Raw genomic sequence first — 15,966 nt, 5'->3', positions numbered from 1 at the left:
ATAGCTCTCTAATAGCGCCTGTCCTACATGGTCCTCCCAGATCAGTCCTTTAGTATTTTTCATCCTTTATGCTGGAAACAAGCAGAAATAACAACTTCTGACTTACTATGGGAAACCTTTGTCCCTTCTGCCAGTAGCTAAGAGCAATTCTGGCACTGATGGCGCATAGGGGTGACAGTTTCACACTGGAATGCAGTGCTGAAAGCATGTGTGTGTGTGTGTGTGTGTGTGTGTGTGTGTGTGTGTGTGTGTGTGTGTGTGTGTGTGTGTGTGTGTGTGTGTGTGTGTGTGTGTGTGTGTGTGTGTGTGTGTGTGTGTGTGTGTGTGCATGTGTGCAGTCTTTGAACGTCACCTGTGTGTGCTTGTTACATGGAAGATAGACAACATAACACAGTCACTATCAAGCACAACATATGGCAACAACATCTATCAAGAATAATTGTGTGCACACTAGCTCTCAGTTGACTCATATGAACTCGAGTTTACCATGAGTTAAAGTATATAATAAATCCACAGGGTCTGCACAAGTACATGTTACTAATAATACATTGAGTAGTTTGTTTTTAACATGGTCAGAAAACATGGCAGCATGATTCCCATCGGATTCCCATCGGATTCCCATCCGAAACAAACACACAAGGAGGAAGGTAGGGAGGGGGAACAGAGCGCAAGAGAGACGTCACCACCTCACACACAACCCTCTCCTGGATTTAGTTCTACTGCCTTGTGAGAATGTGTTCTATGTCAACTTACCTGGTAAAATTAAAGACTTTAGGGGGATTCTGGAACAAAGGAAATACAATAATCTTCCCTAACCATTTACAATGTCTGAATTTTTGAATTTCCCACATCCTAGCCAATGATCATGTCTGACCCATGGGTGGTCCAGTGACAGTATCTTGTCCAGGCTAGACAGGGATGTTTTCATCCTGATGTCCGGCTCCACCAGCATTCCCTGGAGAGAAGGAACCATCAATGTGGAGCTTCTCACATCCCCTTATAGTCCTTCCTTGAGTTTCTTCAATACCATTCAATATCTTCTGTATGTACTGTACTGTATTTCTCTGCTTAGGCCCATAGACTGGGTTGTGAATCCAATCATGTACTTTGGAGCTCAAGTTACATAGAGGGTAGTTACAGAACATTGTGGCTTGAGTTACTCATGATAGACAGGAAGTACATTCCTACATAATGAGAAAATTCTATTTCAAAATGAATTGTAACATTTCTCAGATGGAATGAAGATATCTGAAGTTTTATCCTCGGGAAGATGTGGTAAGTAACTGAATAAACTTCAAAAGACCAAAAAAGCTGTCATAATATGTCTATATTTAATCAGAAATGTATGCTTGTGATTCCTCTGGTCTACCTGTCATATTCTAGGGTCACTTCGAATATCTGTGAAGTTGATCATGAAAGCCTTGCAGTCTTAATGTTCCAACTGCCTTGGAACAGTATTAGAGAGTTTGTCTCTTTGATATGCCCCTAAACATGTAGCATCACTGTACCCCATTAATCAACATTAAACCCAGAGACCAGTAGTACACTGGTCCTCCAACCTTGAGTTTGACAAGCTAATCACAGCAGACATCAACCCCTAAACGACAAAGCCAGTCATTGAGGGTGAATCTACTGAGGGTTGGCTTAACTCCTCACACAAGGTGGTAGGCCAGCAAATCGTAACACCAGGCTGCAAATGACAAAACCTGCTGACAGAGTAGAAAAAGCCATCTCTCTCTGATCCAGATCAGCATTGACTTGAAAGGGAGGTTAATGTTTGCACGCCACACTTAACGTGATTGCTTTGGTTTTTGCACGTGATATCCCTCAAGGAAACATAGGTGAAATAACAAAGTTCGGATGTGTATTCTTCTTCTTTACATATGGTAGATACAACAAAAGGAGAGAATCAAATGTCACCTCAATGTTATTTTGGTTTTTGAACAAGATCGTGACCGACAAAGATTGAAGTGCATACACAAGCCTTGCTTTTGTCTTCATCGTGAGCACACACACGACGATAAAGGAATTGATCTAGATTTATCTTGAGGTTTGAAATAGCTAGTTGTAATAGCTGACCGAGTGTGAGAGAGAGCATGGAGAGAGAAAGATGGGGAAAGACAAGTGGATACAGAGTTGTTTATGTTGTAATGAACTTTGAAGATCTCACATGCAGAAAACACTTTGCAGCCCCTTCCCACCACTTTGTCACGTCAATCAGGAAGAGCCTGCAGTATATTGCTAACCCAAGCACATCATGTCAGGACCCGGTTACGAACCTGGGTCTCCGGAGTGAGAAACAGTCACTTAACCAACTGAGCCACGAATAGTCAGCAGAACCCAGAAGATGAGGCAGACACAGCAGTACTTAAGACGGTGTATTTAATAAAGTAAAAAGGAGAAGTCCTTCAATACAAAAATAGTAAATCCAAAAGATGGTAGGAATAGCACAAAAAAGCCTTAAGAGATCCTCAAAAACAAAAACAGAACTCCACAAGAGCATCCACCGGAATCGACAAGAATACACAGAACACTAGGGCTGGGTGCTAACATACAAACACAGAGCACAGAAATGAGGGAAACTAAGGGTTTAATTACAATCAGGGGAAAAGAGGCACAGGTGCAAATAATAATGTGGAACAAGGGAAAAAACATAAGGTCAAAAAGCACAATGGGGGCATCTAGTGACCAAAACCCGGAACAACCCTGGCCAAATCCTGACACATCATACCAAAGATGGTTGAGTATAAAGATATTTAGAAACTGCTTCTCCAATAGAAATCCCAGATCATGCTTGTAGGCGATGTCATGACGTCATTGGCTAGGTAAGCTCATGCACAGAAACATGTCATTGTGTCTAGCGGTTGTTTCACGCTGAACTGCACATATGCAGGCCGTCAAATCAAAGGCACTCCTTCAATATAAAGTTGTTTTTTATGAAAATGAAAAAGTGTCAGGCACTGCATTGCAGTGGTTGATGCGTCAATACAAACCCGGATTCGATCCCAGGCTGTGTCACAGCCAGCTTTGCCCGGAAGATAATTGAGGCAGCGCACAACTGGCCCAGCCTTGTCCGGGTTAGGGGAGGGTTTGGCCAGCTGGGATTTCCTTGATTCATCACACTCTAGCGACTCCTTGTGGCAGGCCGGGTGCCTGCAAGCTGACCTTAGTAGCCAGCTGGACGGTGTTTCCTCTGACACCTTGGTGTAGCTGGCTTCCTGGTGTCATGACTCTCTTGGGAGGGCCAAAAGATCAGGTTACGGTGGATCAGCTAGAGGGATGAATGTGGGTTTTTTAAAGACTCTGGGACAATATATTTCATCATCCGAATGGGTGGGAATAATGATGGATGGAATATGTGTCTAATTTCGTGATATCATTAAAAGTTTAATGAAGACGTTATGACAAAAATATTGTAACTTGAAGACTTTTCATAATGTGTATATGTTTACATACTTTACGTTGTGAAGAAAACATCCAGATTAAAGAGAATGTTTTTGTGATGATAAGAATGTGATTTTAGTTGTCTTAACGAGATCATAGTAAATTCTAATACACCTTACCTCGTAACTAGCTACGCCCCAGGGAACCCAGAGAGCATGTCATGAAGACGGAAACGCCCCTTTCTACCCGAGGGTATAAAGCATGTGAGTTAAGAATTAACATAACAGACTACGATGACCAGTGCTGCAGCGAAGGTCTAAAATTAATCGCGACCCCAAATTGCAACACAAGGTTGAAGAGGACAATGCATTACACTTCTTACCCACAAGAGTGGCAGTTCAGGGCAAGGTTTTAGGGTGAAACTAAGCGTAGTTTACTCATTTATCCAAGTGTTGTTTCTCTTTCAATCTCTCTCTCCCTATGGTTCCCCAGGTTACTAATGAGTTTTTTGTTACATTATTAATTTAATCATGTAATAATTAAACAGTTAATTATTTGATAAATAGCATGTCATCACATTAATGATACTCACGTCACAAAACTGGTTAAGCGAGCAGTGCGGCTTAGCAGGGTCGTGTTTTGGAGGATGCATGGCTCTTGACTTTCGCCTCTCCTCAGTCAGTAAGGGAGGTGCAGCGATGGGACAAGACTGTAACTACCAATTGGGGAGAAAAAGGGGTAAAAGTACAAAAAAATGTAGTGACATGTTCAGCTACTTAAAACATAGTTTGAATCTATTGTGACTTTGCCATTGTAATTGTTTGTAAGCTTGTGTAGTCTAAAATTAATTTACGATCGTATGCTATCCATTTGTTGTTTGTATGCTGTTCTTTGTATGCCATTTTAATATTTGATAATTAACCAATGATATTAGGCCACTCTTGGCCATGATTACAGACACCTGTGTCTTTTGACACTACATAAACGAGTCATCCCACAGTGTTTGTGATTATACCCTGATGAAGACAGCTTGGCTGTTTGCATCTGAGCTCCTAGAGTGTGCGGCTCTCTTTTATTTTCAAGTTTTCTACTCCGCTAGCCAGCACTTCGCCTAAATAGGTGTGCGTTTCTTTTCTTCTAGATTGAATCTAGGTTGTGCCTTTAAAAATCAAGAAAATTATCAACTAGGGAATATATTTTTTCACATCTCTCATTGATTTCTCAAACCCAATCCCTGGTCTGATCTGGCGAGTCTGCTTCACAAGCATTCACAGAAGTATCGAGATATTGGGATTCCGGGTTTATAAACTGCACTACCGTTCAAAAGTTTTGGGTCACTTAGAAATGTTTTTGAAAGAAAAACACATTTGTTGTCCATTAAAATAACATCAAATTTATCAGAAATACAGTATAGACATGGTTGTAGCTGGAAACAGCAGATTTTGTATGGAATATCTACAGTACATAGGCGTACAGAGGCCCATCATCAACAACCATCACTCCTGTGTTCAAATGGCACACTGTGTTAGCTAATCCAAGTTTATAATTTTAAAAGGCTAATTGATCATTAGAAAACTATTTAGCAATTATGTTAGTACAGCTGAAAACGGTTGTTCTTATTAAAGAAGCAATAAAATTGGCCTTCTTTAAACTAGTTGAGAATCTGAAGCATCAGCATTTGTGGGTTTGATTACAGGTTCAAAATGGCCAGAAACAAATAACTTTCTTCTGAAACTCGTCAGTCTATTCTTGTTCTGAGAAATGTATGAGAAATTGACAAGAAACTGAAGATCTGGTGCAATGCTGTGTATTACTCCCTTCAAAGAACAGCTCTAACTATAATAGAAAGAGGAGTGGGAGGCCCCAGTGCACAACTGAGCAAGAGGACAAGTACATTCGAGTGTCTAGTTTGAGAAACAGATGCCTCACAAGTCCTCAACTGGCAGATTCATTACATAGTACCCTCCAAAACACCAGTCTCAATGTCAACAGTGAAGAGGCGACTCCGGGATGCTGGCAGAGTTCTTCTGTCCAGTGCCTGTGTTCTTTTGCCCATCTTTTCTTTTTATTGGCCAGTCTGAGATATGGCTTTTTAGTGATCAGAGACTTGGAGGGACTTGCAGTGAGATTAGTAGGCTAGCAGCCTCTAGTAAATATGAGTTCATGCGTATTGCCTGCCTCTTGAGTTGGAGGGGATTGGGAAAGGATGAGGTCAAAAGAGGCAAGGAGGAGAAGGAGAGAATTGGAAAGAAATTAATTGAAGGCAGATGCTGGAAGGTTGAAGACGCCAAGTAAGAAGAGTGGTGAGCTATTGTCAGAAACTAGCTTGTCAAGCTCATTCAGGAACTCTCCAAGGGCACCTGGTGGGCGATAGATTTTTTAATTTTTTTTTTAATTTGACCTTTATTTTACTAGGCAAGTCAGTTAAGAACAAATTCTTATTTTCAATGACGGCCTAGGAACAGTGGGTTAACTGCCTGTTTGGGGGCATAACAACAGATTTGTACCTTGTCAGTTCGGGGATTTGAACTTGCAACCTTTCGGTTACTAGTCCAACGCTATAACCACTAGGCTACCCTGCCGCACCAAATGACAATGACAATAGTGTTAAGCTTGAGTGGACAAGTGACAAGTGACAAGTGACAGTGGACAAGTGACAGCATGGAATTCAAATGAGGAGATGGACAGGTGAGAGAGGGAGAAAATGAGTAGACCTGTGCCACCACCGCGATGACCAGATGCTCTATGACTATGAGAGAAAACCTAATAAAATTAAGAAACTTCTTAGGGCTAGGTGTTCCGTCAGCGGGACACCTGCCGACAACATCCAGTGACATTGGAGGGTACGCAATTCAAAATAATAGTTTAAAATTAAACATTCATGAACATAGAAGTGTCTTACATCATTTAAAAGCTTAACTTCTTGATAATCTAACCGTGTTGTCAGATTTCAAAAAAGCTTTACGGCGAAAGCATACCATGTGATTGTCTGAGGACAGCACCCCACATCCACATATTTTTCAACCAGCACAGGCTTCACAAAATCACAAATAGCGATTCAATAAATCACTTACTTTTGAAGATCTTCCTCTGTTTGCAAGGGTCCCAGCTACAACATGAATGGTCATTTTGTTCGGTAAAATCCTTCTTCATATCCCAAAAAGTCTGTTTAGTTGGCACCATTGATTTCAGTAATCAACTTGTTCAGCATGCAAACAAATGGGTCTAAAAAGCTACTGGTAAACCTCGTCCAAACAAGAACTCCAAATACTTGTTCATTTATCAAAAATGAAGCCTGAAACCTTGAATAAAGACGGTTGACATCTAGTGGAAGTCAACAAAAATAATTTGTTGACAATTATGTGTACAAAACAGCACTATACAAGGCAAGTTTCCAAGCTGCTCTTTTGACAATCGAGTTAATAACATTTCATTGAACGTGCCTGACCAGTTTGCCATGGCTGCACTCCACTCTAATTGTAATGGGAATTTCTTTGCAAACGCATTCCCATCGCCTTGGTCCTTGACCCTTACAAAACCAATCACAAGCTTCAATCTGCCACGGTTCACTGTGTGGTGGCAGGAAAATGATGGAGATGTAGAAAATTATATGCTCTGATTTCAAAAACTATTTGGAGGCACGGTTGAAAAGTTAACGCACAGTGGACTCATTAGAAAATGAAAGCAGTACTTTTTTCAATGCGTGAGAATTAAAAGGTGTGGTGTGTGAGTGTGTGAAGAGAGTCAAATTGCATGTGTCTAACGGCCAATGCATGAGAGTTGTCAGCACTGCTCAATGTCAATCACTTTTGGCAGGAGATGTATAACTGTCAAAGTGAGCATCTGGTATACTGTGGGAGATGTGCTGTGAACTATAAATGCAATACTGATTGGCATGTTTACCCTCCCTCCCTATAATCTTACATAGAATGAATTTATGTTTGCTGTTGTTTTCAGGTAAATGTTATCAGCACCTACAAACAAATTGGCACAGTGAGTGCAGGTAAAGTACCTATTGTACTGTATACAGTACATAGGAGACATGAGGTTTAACCCTTACTTAAAACTCAGAAATATTTTCTCACAGGTATGCAGACCTCAGGTACATTGGAACTCTGTCTCCAGACTTCAGACTCCCACAAGCCAATCTGTCCCTCAGCACATCATTTGTGCCATTTCAACATAACCTACCTACTAGCCCAAACATAAACATTTTTTCTTCTTCGGTGATGCCTCCTGCACTTGTGATAATGGAGCAAATAAATCATCTTAATTTCCCCTCCTGTTTGTGTGTCCCCTTAGCCTTGACTCTGGTTAGCAACAGACTGGGCCAGTGTTAAGGCTGTACACATCTGAGTGTGGGTGGTGACCAGTAGGTTACACAACCTCACATATCCTCAATTTACAAATGCTTACACCCATACCCCATACCCTATACCGCTGCATTGAAATATAATCCAGTACCTTCAATTTCAGTTTTTGTTCCTGTTGAAAACGATGAAAAAAGTTCATTGAAACAAACACAGTTCATATGGATAGAATTTTGCTATCTACTTTGTCTAGATATTGCAGAGATTCCATCCCCCTTCCCTCTCTGTGATGTGGCCAATGTGTTAGAGCTCTTTCCCCTCCATACATCCTGCAGTTCATTTGTACAGCTGGTTATTTGCTGGTGCAAATTGAAGTAAATTGCTTTTCCCAAGAGGACCAGGAATTGGGGATTTGGGTGAAGTGCTTTAACAATCACACTTTGTGCGCTCATGCACGTGTGTGCGTGTGTGGTTTGGAGTAATCTTGTTGAAAATAACCTGATCAAAGTCAGAGCTGAAACCTCAGCATGCAATTATGAATGTCAGGATCTCAATACAACACAGAGTGGGAGATGGCCTACATTTAGATATGGTAACTCTACACACCATTGAAAATGGGACTGGGGGGGGGGCATATAGACTCTCTTCTTTGGTCCGCTTATGATGGCCGCTCATTATGGCTCTTGTTACTTGCACACACTCACACAGCACCAGCTAAAACACGTTGGGCAGTGCTACTGTACTGCTGGAGATGTGCGAATGTGAGGGAACAAATGCAGAGCTATGGCCTCTTGAGCTGTAGAGTACCTCTTGTCACCTGGCTAGGCTTTGCATCAGGCCTGAGCTCCCACCACACACAAACTCAGTGTTAATCAAACTACATTGTCACACTTTCTAGGCATGTGGCATCAAATGTGATCTCCTAGAAGAGAGTTCCATTTTGAACGAAAGTCAAACAAACTGATCATTAGACATGGAGACTACACAGCACATACATTCTCTCTCTACCGCAGTATCTTGTTTCTATGAAAACAGAATTGTGGAATAAACAACTTCCCATCATTGAATTTTGTGTTTTGTTTTTGTTGTTTTGTTTTCTTATTACTCTTTCTCAGGAGAATTTGTAAAAATGGCCAATTAATAGACTGTGTAAATAAAGTTGTGTATAAATAATAATAATAAAAACATACTTTGCATACCAGAGGCTTCCACATAACCCCCATCCTCTCCCCCTCCCCACTTGGATGAACAACCATCTCTATCTTTCAGCATCACAATGTATTTAAGAAAAGTGAGTGAGAAGAGATGGGAGGAAGTGACAAAGGGAGAAAATGCACGTTTTGGTGTATAGTAACTGGGTGAGTCATAGCGTAGTGGATATGAGTGTCTGTGCCACGCCCATTCCAGGTCGCTGTTTGTTTACAGTGTTTTCTGTTTCACCTGGCTAGAAGGATGAAACAGAAATAGTACCAGTGGTAGAAAAAGTGGTGGAAAAAGTACCCAATTGTCATACTTGAGTAAAAGTATAGGTACCTTAATAGAAAGTGACTCAAGTAAAAGTAAAAGTCACCCAGTAAAATTTTACTTGAGTAAAAGTCTAAAAGTATTTGGTTCTAAATATATATACTAAATATACTCAAGGGTAAAAGTATGAATAATTTTAAATTCCTTATATTAAGCAAAGCAGGCAGCAACATTTTCTTGTTTTTAAAATGGATGGATAGCCAGGGGCACACTCCAACACTCAGACATCATTTAGACATCATTTACAAAAGATGCATTTAGTGTTTAGTGAGTCCGCCAGATCAGAGGCAGAAGGGATGACCATGTGTTGTCTCGATACGTGCGTGAATTGGACCATTTTCCTGTCCTGCTAAGCATTGAAAATGTAACAACTACTTTTGGGTGTCAGGGAAAATGTATGGAGTAAAAAGTATATTATTTTCTTTAGGAATGTTGTGAAGTAAAAGTTGTCAAAAATGTAAATAGTAAAGTACAGATACCAAATCAATCTACTTAAGTAGTAATGTAAAGTATTTTTACTTTACACCACTGCATAGTACTCTAGATAGTAGACTGTCTAGGGACTCAAATGTATGTATTTTGGTGCGTATAAGTGTGTAGCCCCGGAAATCCTTACTGTATGTAAGGATTTCCTTTGTGCTGTCTTAGGAATTCATCATTCTCTGTATTGCTCTTGCCTATCCCTATTTTCACACTACTGAGAAGCAGAGGTTAATTAAGTTGTCTTTACAGGTCTGTAGGTCTGATATCTGATTGGAGGTTAACTTTACAGCAATGCTATTGCTCAACAACACCGACTTTGAATCTTAACATGTTTCAATGGTTATACATGGGTCTTAGTTTCATTGTCTCTCAGTGCTGTTGACCAGGGTAGGGGTAGTCAGGTGGAAAGCATGGCCAGCCGTAGAAAAATGCTTCTTGAAATTCTCAACTATAGTGGATTTATCGGTGGTGACAGTGTTTCCTATCTTCAATGCAGTGGGCAGCTGGGAGGAGGTGTTCTTATTCTCCATGGACTTTAGTGTCCCAGAGTTTGTGATGCAGGAAGCAAATTTCTGCTTGAAAAAGCTAGCCTTGGCTTTTCTAACTGCCTGTGTATATTAGTTTCTATCTTCTCTGAAAATTTGCATATCACGTGGGCTGTTCGATGCTAATGCAGAACGCCATAGGATGTTTTTGTGTTGGTTAAGGGCAGTCAGGTCTGGAGAGTACCAAGGGCTATATCTGTTCCTGGATCTAAATTTCTTGAATGGGGCATGCTTATTTAAGATGGCGAGGAAGGCATTTAAAAAAAATAACCAGGCGTCCTCTACTGACGGGATGAGATCAATATCCAGGATACCCCGGCCAGGATTCCCCGGCCAGGTCGATTAGAAAGGCTTGCCCGCTGAAGTGTTTCAGGGAGCGTTTGACAGTGATGAGTGGAGGTCGTCTGACCACTGAGCCATTAGGGATGCAGGTGATGAGTCAGTGATCGCTGAGATCTTGGTTGAAAACAGCAGAGGTGTATTTAGAGGGCAAGTTGGTTAGGATGATATCTATGAGGGTTCCCGTGTTTACGGCTTTGTGGTGGTACCTGGTAGGTTCATTGATAATTTGTGTGAGATTGAGGGCATCAAGTTTAGATTGTAGGATGGCTGGGGTGTTAATCTTGGAACTACCCATCCCGGATCTGGGAGAATTGTCATCAACTACACTAATTAGCATAGCGCAACGGTCAAAAAATATTACTAAAAAATATTCATATTCATGAAATCTCAAGTGAAATATAGTGAAACACAGCTTAGCCTTTTGTTAATCACCCTGTCATCTCTGTCATCTTTTGAAATTATGCTTTACAGCCAAAGCAAGACAAGCGTTTGTGTAAGTTTATCGATAGCCTAGCATAGCATTATGTCCAGCTAGCAGCAGGAAGCTTGGTCACGAAAATCAGAAAAGCAATCAAATTAACCGTTTACCTTTGATGATCTTCGGATGTCTTCACTGAAGAGACTCCCAGTTAGACAGCAAATATCCTTTTGTTCCATAAAGATTATTTTTATACCCAAAATAGCTCCTTTTGTTGGTCAGGTTATGTTGAGAAATCCACCAGAAATAGCAGTCACGACAACAGTAGGAGCGAGAGGAAAAATTACTACCTCTGTCTTTTACACAAGAATCACTCTGAGAGCCCTCAGCTGGCCACTGACGTAATGTAGTCATTTACGCTCATTCTTCAAAATAAAGGCCTGAAACTACGTCTAAAGGCTGTAGACACCTTAGGGAAGCCACAGAAAAAGGAATCTGGTTGATATCCCTTTCAATGGGCAATAGGGATGCATAGCAAGACAGGGGTTTCAAAATAAGAGTCACTTCCTGATTGGATTTTTCTCAGGATTTCGCCTGCAATATCAGTTCTGTTATACAATATTTTTACAGTTTTAGAAACTTTAGAGTGTTTTCTAACCTAAGCTGTCAATTATATGCATATTCTAGCATCTGGTCCTGAGAAATAGGCGGTTTACTTTGGGAACGTTATTTTTCCAAAAATAAAAATAGTGCCCCCTAGTTTCAAGAGCATGTTCCAGTTTAGGTCGCCTAGCAGCACGAGCTCTGAAGATAGATGGGGGAAAATCAGTTCACATATGGTGTCTAGAGCACAGCTGGGGGCAGAGGGTGATCTATAGCAGTCGGCAACAGTGAGAAACTTGTTTTTAGAGAGGTGGATTTTTAAAAGTAGAAATTCAAATTGTTTGGGTTCAGACCTGGATAGTAGGACAGAACTCTGCAGGCTATATTTGCAGTAGATTGCAACACCGCCTCCTTTGGCTGTTCTATCATGTCTGAAAATGTTGTAGTGAAGGATGAAGACTTGAGATTTTTTTTTTCTAAGCCAGGATTCAGACATGGCTAGAACATCCGGGTTGGCAGAGTGTGCTAAAGCAGTGAATAAAACAAACTTAGGGAGGAGGCTTCTAATGTTAACCTCTTTGAACTCTAGGGGCGCAATTTCATTTTTGGATGAAAAACGTTCCCGTTTTAAACAAGATATTTTGTCACAAAAAGATGCTCGACTATGCATATAATTGCTACTGTTCGAAAGAAAACACTCTGACGTGTCCAGAAATACAAATATCTTCTCTGTGCGTGCCCTTTAACGTGAGCTTCAGGCAAAACCAAGATGACATGGCATCCAGGAAATGACAAGGATTTTTGAGGCTCTGTTTGTCATGATCTCCTTATATGGCTGTGAACGCAAGAGGAATGAGTCTGCCCTTTCTGTCGTTTCCCCAAGGTGTCTGCAGCATTGTGACGTATTTGTAGGCAGATCATTGGAAGATTGACCATAAGAGACCACATTTACCACGTGTCCGCCCGGTGTCCTGCGCCGAAATTGGTGCGCAAAAGTCACCTGCCAGTATTTTTCCAAACAATACACAGAGTAAAGCAAGCTTCCACGAACTGCATGTCAATGAAGAGATATGTGAAGAAACACCTTGAGGACTGATTCCAAACAACGTTTGCCATGTTTCGGTCGATATTATGTAGTTAATCCGGAAAAAGTTTCACGTTGTAGGTGACTGCATTTTCGGTTCGTTTCAGTAGCCAGGCGCAATGTAGAAAACGGAACGATTTCTCCTACACACAGAAGCTTTCAGGAAACACTGCGCATTTGGTGTGTAACTGAGAGTCTCCTCATTGAAAACATCAGAAGCTCTTCAAAGGTAAATGATTTTATTTATTTGGTTATCTGGTTTTTGTGAAAATGTTGCGTGCTACATGTTATTCAAAATGCATTGCTAGCTTTGCATACTCTTACACAAATTAGTCCATTTCTATGGTTCAAAAGCATATTTTGAAAATCTGAGATGACAGTGTTGTTAAGAAAAGGCTAAGCTTGAGAGCAGATGCATTATTTTCATTTTATTTGCGATTTTCAGAAATCGTTAACGTTACATTATGCTAATGAGCTTCAGGCTATAACTGTATACAGGGTTTTTTCATAGCCAAACGTGAACAAAACGGAGTGATTTGTCCTACACAAATAATATTTTTTGAAAAACTGCACATTTGCTATGTAATTGAGAGTCTCCTCATTGAAAACATCCGAAGCTCTTCAAAGTTAATGATTTTATTTATTTGGTTATCTGGCTTTTGTGAAAATGTTGCGTGCTACATGCTACACAAAATGCTATGCTAGCTTTGCATACTCTTACACAAATTAGTCAATTTCTATGGTTCAAAAGCATATTTTGAAAATCTGAGATGACAGTGTTGTTAAGAAAAGGCTAAGCTTGAGAGCAAACACATTATTTTAATTTTATTTGCGATTTTCAGAAATCGTTAACGTTGCGTTATGCTAATGAGCCTGAGGCTTTAGTCACAATCCCGGATCCGGGATGGGGAGTTTCAAGAAGTTAACATGCATGAAACCAATGCTATTGCGGTTACTGAAGTCATCAAAAGAGAGCGCCTGGGGAATAGGAGTAGAGCCTAGGCACTGCAGGGCCTGGATTCACCTCTACATCACCAGAGGAACAGAGGAGGAGTAGGATAAGGGTATGGCTAAAAGCTATGAGAATTGGCTGTCTAGAACGTCCGGAACAGATAGTAAAAGGTGGTTTCTGGGGGCGATAAAATAGCTTCAAGGTATAATGTACAGACAAATGTATGGTAGGATGTGAATACAGTGGAGGTCAACCTAGGTATTGAGTGATGATGAGAGAGATATTGTCTCTAGAAACATCATTGAAATCAGGTGATATCATCGCATGTGTGTGGGTGGTGGAACTGAAAGGTTGGATAAGGTATAATGGAGCAGGGCTAGAGGCTCTACAATGAAATAAGCCAATTAACACTAACCAGAACAGCAATGGATAAGGCATATTGACATTAAGGAGAGGCATGCTTAGTCAAGTGATCATAAGGGTACAGTGAGTAGTGAGGTTAGTTGGGGTCACAGCGATTCAGACAGCTAGCCGGGCCATCGGTAGCAAGCTAGCATAGGATTGAGGTCTGTTTTTAGCCACCTCATGCGTTTCCATCGGTAGATTAGCGGGGTTCCGTGTGGTAGAGTGGATCAATCCAATTGGCAAAATAGACAGTTATATTGACCCAAGAAAAATTGTCCGATAGACCTATTCAGAAGACAGCTAACGATTAGCGGGCCACAGATGGGCGTTCAGGTAACGTCGTGACGGAGGGGCCAGTTGGATAACTCCCTCGGGGCAGATAACGTCGGTAGTCCAGTTGTGAAGGCACGGTGGGGCTCAGTAAAACTGGTTCGGATAGGTGATTGTAGCCCAGGAATGGCTGATGGAACTCTTCAGCTGGCTAGCTCCGGAATAATTGATGTTTGCTCCGGGATCAACGTAAGCCGATGTGCAAATAGAGAAGGGGAAAGAAATATGGATTGTATTTACAATGGTGTTTGTTCTTTTCTTGTGGTAACAGGTCACACATATTGCTGCTGTGACGGCACACTGATATTTCACCCAGTAGATATGGGAGTTTATCAAAGTTGGGTTTGTTTTCAAATTCTTTGTGGATATGTGTAATCTGCGGGAAATGTGTGTCTCTAATATTATCATACATTTGTCAGGAGGTTACGAAGTGCAGCTCAGTTTCCACATTTTATGGGCAGTGTCCACATAGCCTGTATTGTCTTGAGAGCCAGGTCTGCCTATGGCAAAATTTCTCAATAGCAAGGCTATGCTCACTGAGTCTGTACATAGTCATAGCTTTTCTTAAGTTTGGGTCAGTCACAGTGATCAGGTATTCTGTCACTGTGTACTCTCTGTTTAGGGCCAAGTAGCATTCTAGTTTGCTCTGTTTTTTGTTAATTATTTCAATATGTCAAGTAATTACCTTTTTGTTTTCTCATGATTTGGTTGGGTCTAATTGTGTTGCTGTCCTGGGGCTCTGTGGGGTCAGTTTGTGTTTGTGAACAGGACCAGCTTGCTTAGGGGACTCTTCTCCAGATTAAACTCTCTGTAGGTGATGGCTTTGTTGTGGAAGGTTTGGGAATCTCTTCCTTTTAGGTGGTTGTAGAATTTAACTGCTCTTTTCTGGATTTTGATAATTATCGGCCTAATTCTGCTCTAAATGCATTATTTGGTGTTTTACGTTGTACACAGAGGAATATGTTTGCAGAATTCTGCATGCAGAGTCTCAATTTGGTGTTTGTCCCATTTTGTAAATTCTTGGTTGATAAGCAGACCCCAGACCTCACAACCATAAAGCACAATATGTTCTATTACTGATTCAAGTATTTTTGCCAGATCCTAATTGGTATGTCAAATTTGATGTTCCTTTTGATGGCACAGAAGGCCCTTCTTGCCTTGTCTCTCAGCTCATTCACAGCTTTGTGGAAGTTACCTGTGGCACTGATGTTTAGGCTGAGCTATGTACTATACAGTTTTTTGCTTGCTCTAGGGCAACAGTGTTTAGATGGAATTTGTATTTGTGGTCCTGGCGACTGGAATGTTTTTGGAACACCATTATTTTTGTCTTACTGAGATTTACTGTCGGGGCCCAGGTCTGGCAGAATCGGTGCAGAAGAACTAGGTGCTGCTGTAGGCCCTCCTTAGTTGGGGCCAGAAGCACCAGATCATCAGCAAACAGTAGATATTTGACTTCAGATTCTAGTAGAGTGAGGTTTTGCAGACTGTTCTAGTGCACTTACCAATTCATTGATATATATGTTGAAGATGAGGGGGCTTAAGCTGCATCCTTGCCTCACCCCACGGCCCTGTGGAAAGAAATGTGT

Source organism: Oncorhynchus masou, chromosome 29 (assembly GCF_036934945.1).
Source record: "Oncorhynchus masou masou isolate Uvic2021 chromosome 29, UVic_Omas_1.1, whole genome shotgun sequence".
Taxonomy (NCBI): Eukaryota; Metazoa; Chordata; class Actinopteri; order Salmoniformes; family Salmonidae; genus Oncorhynchus; species Oncorhynchus masou.
This window is presented reverse-complemented; position numbering follows the sequence as displayed.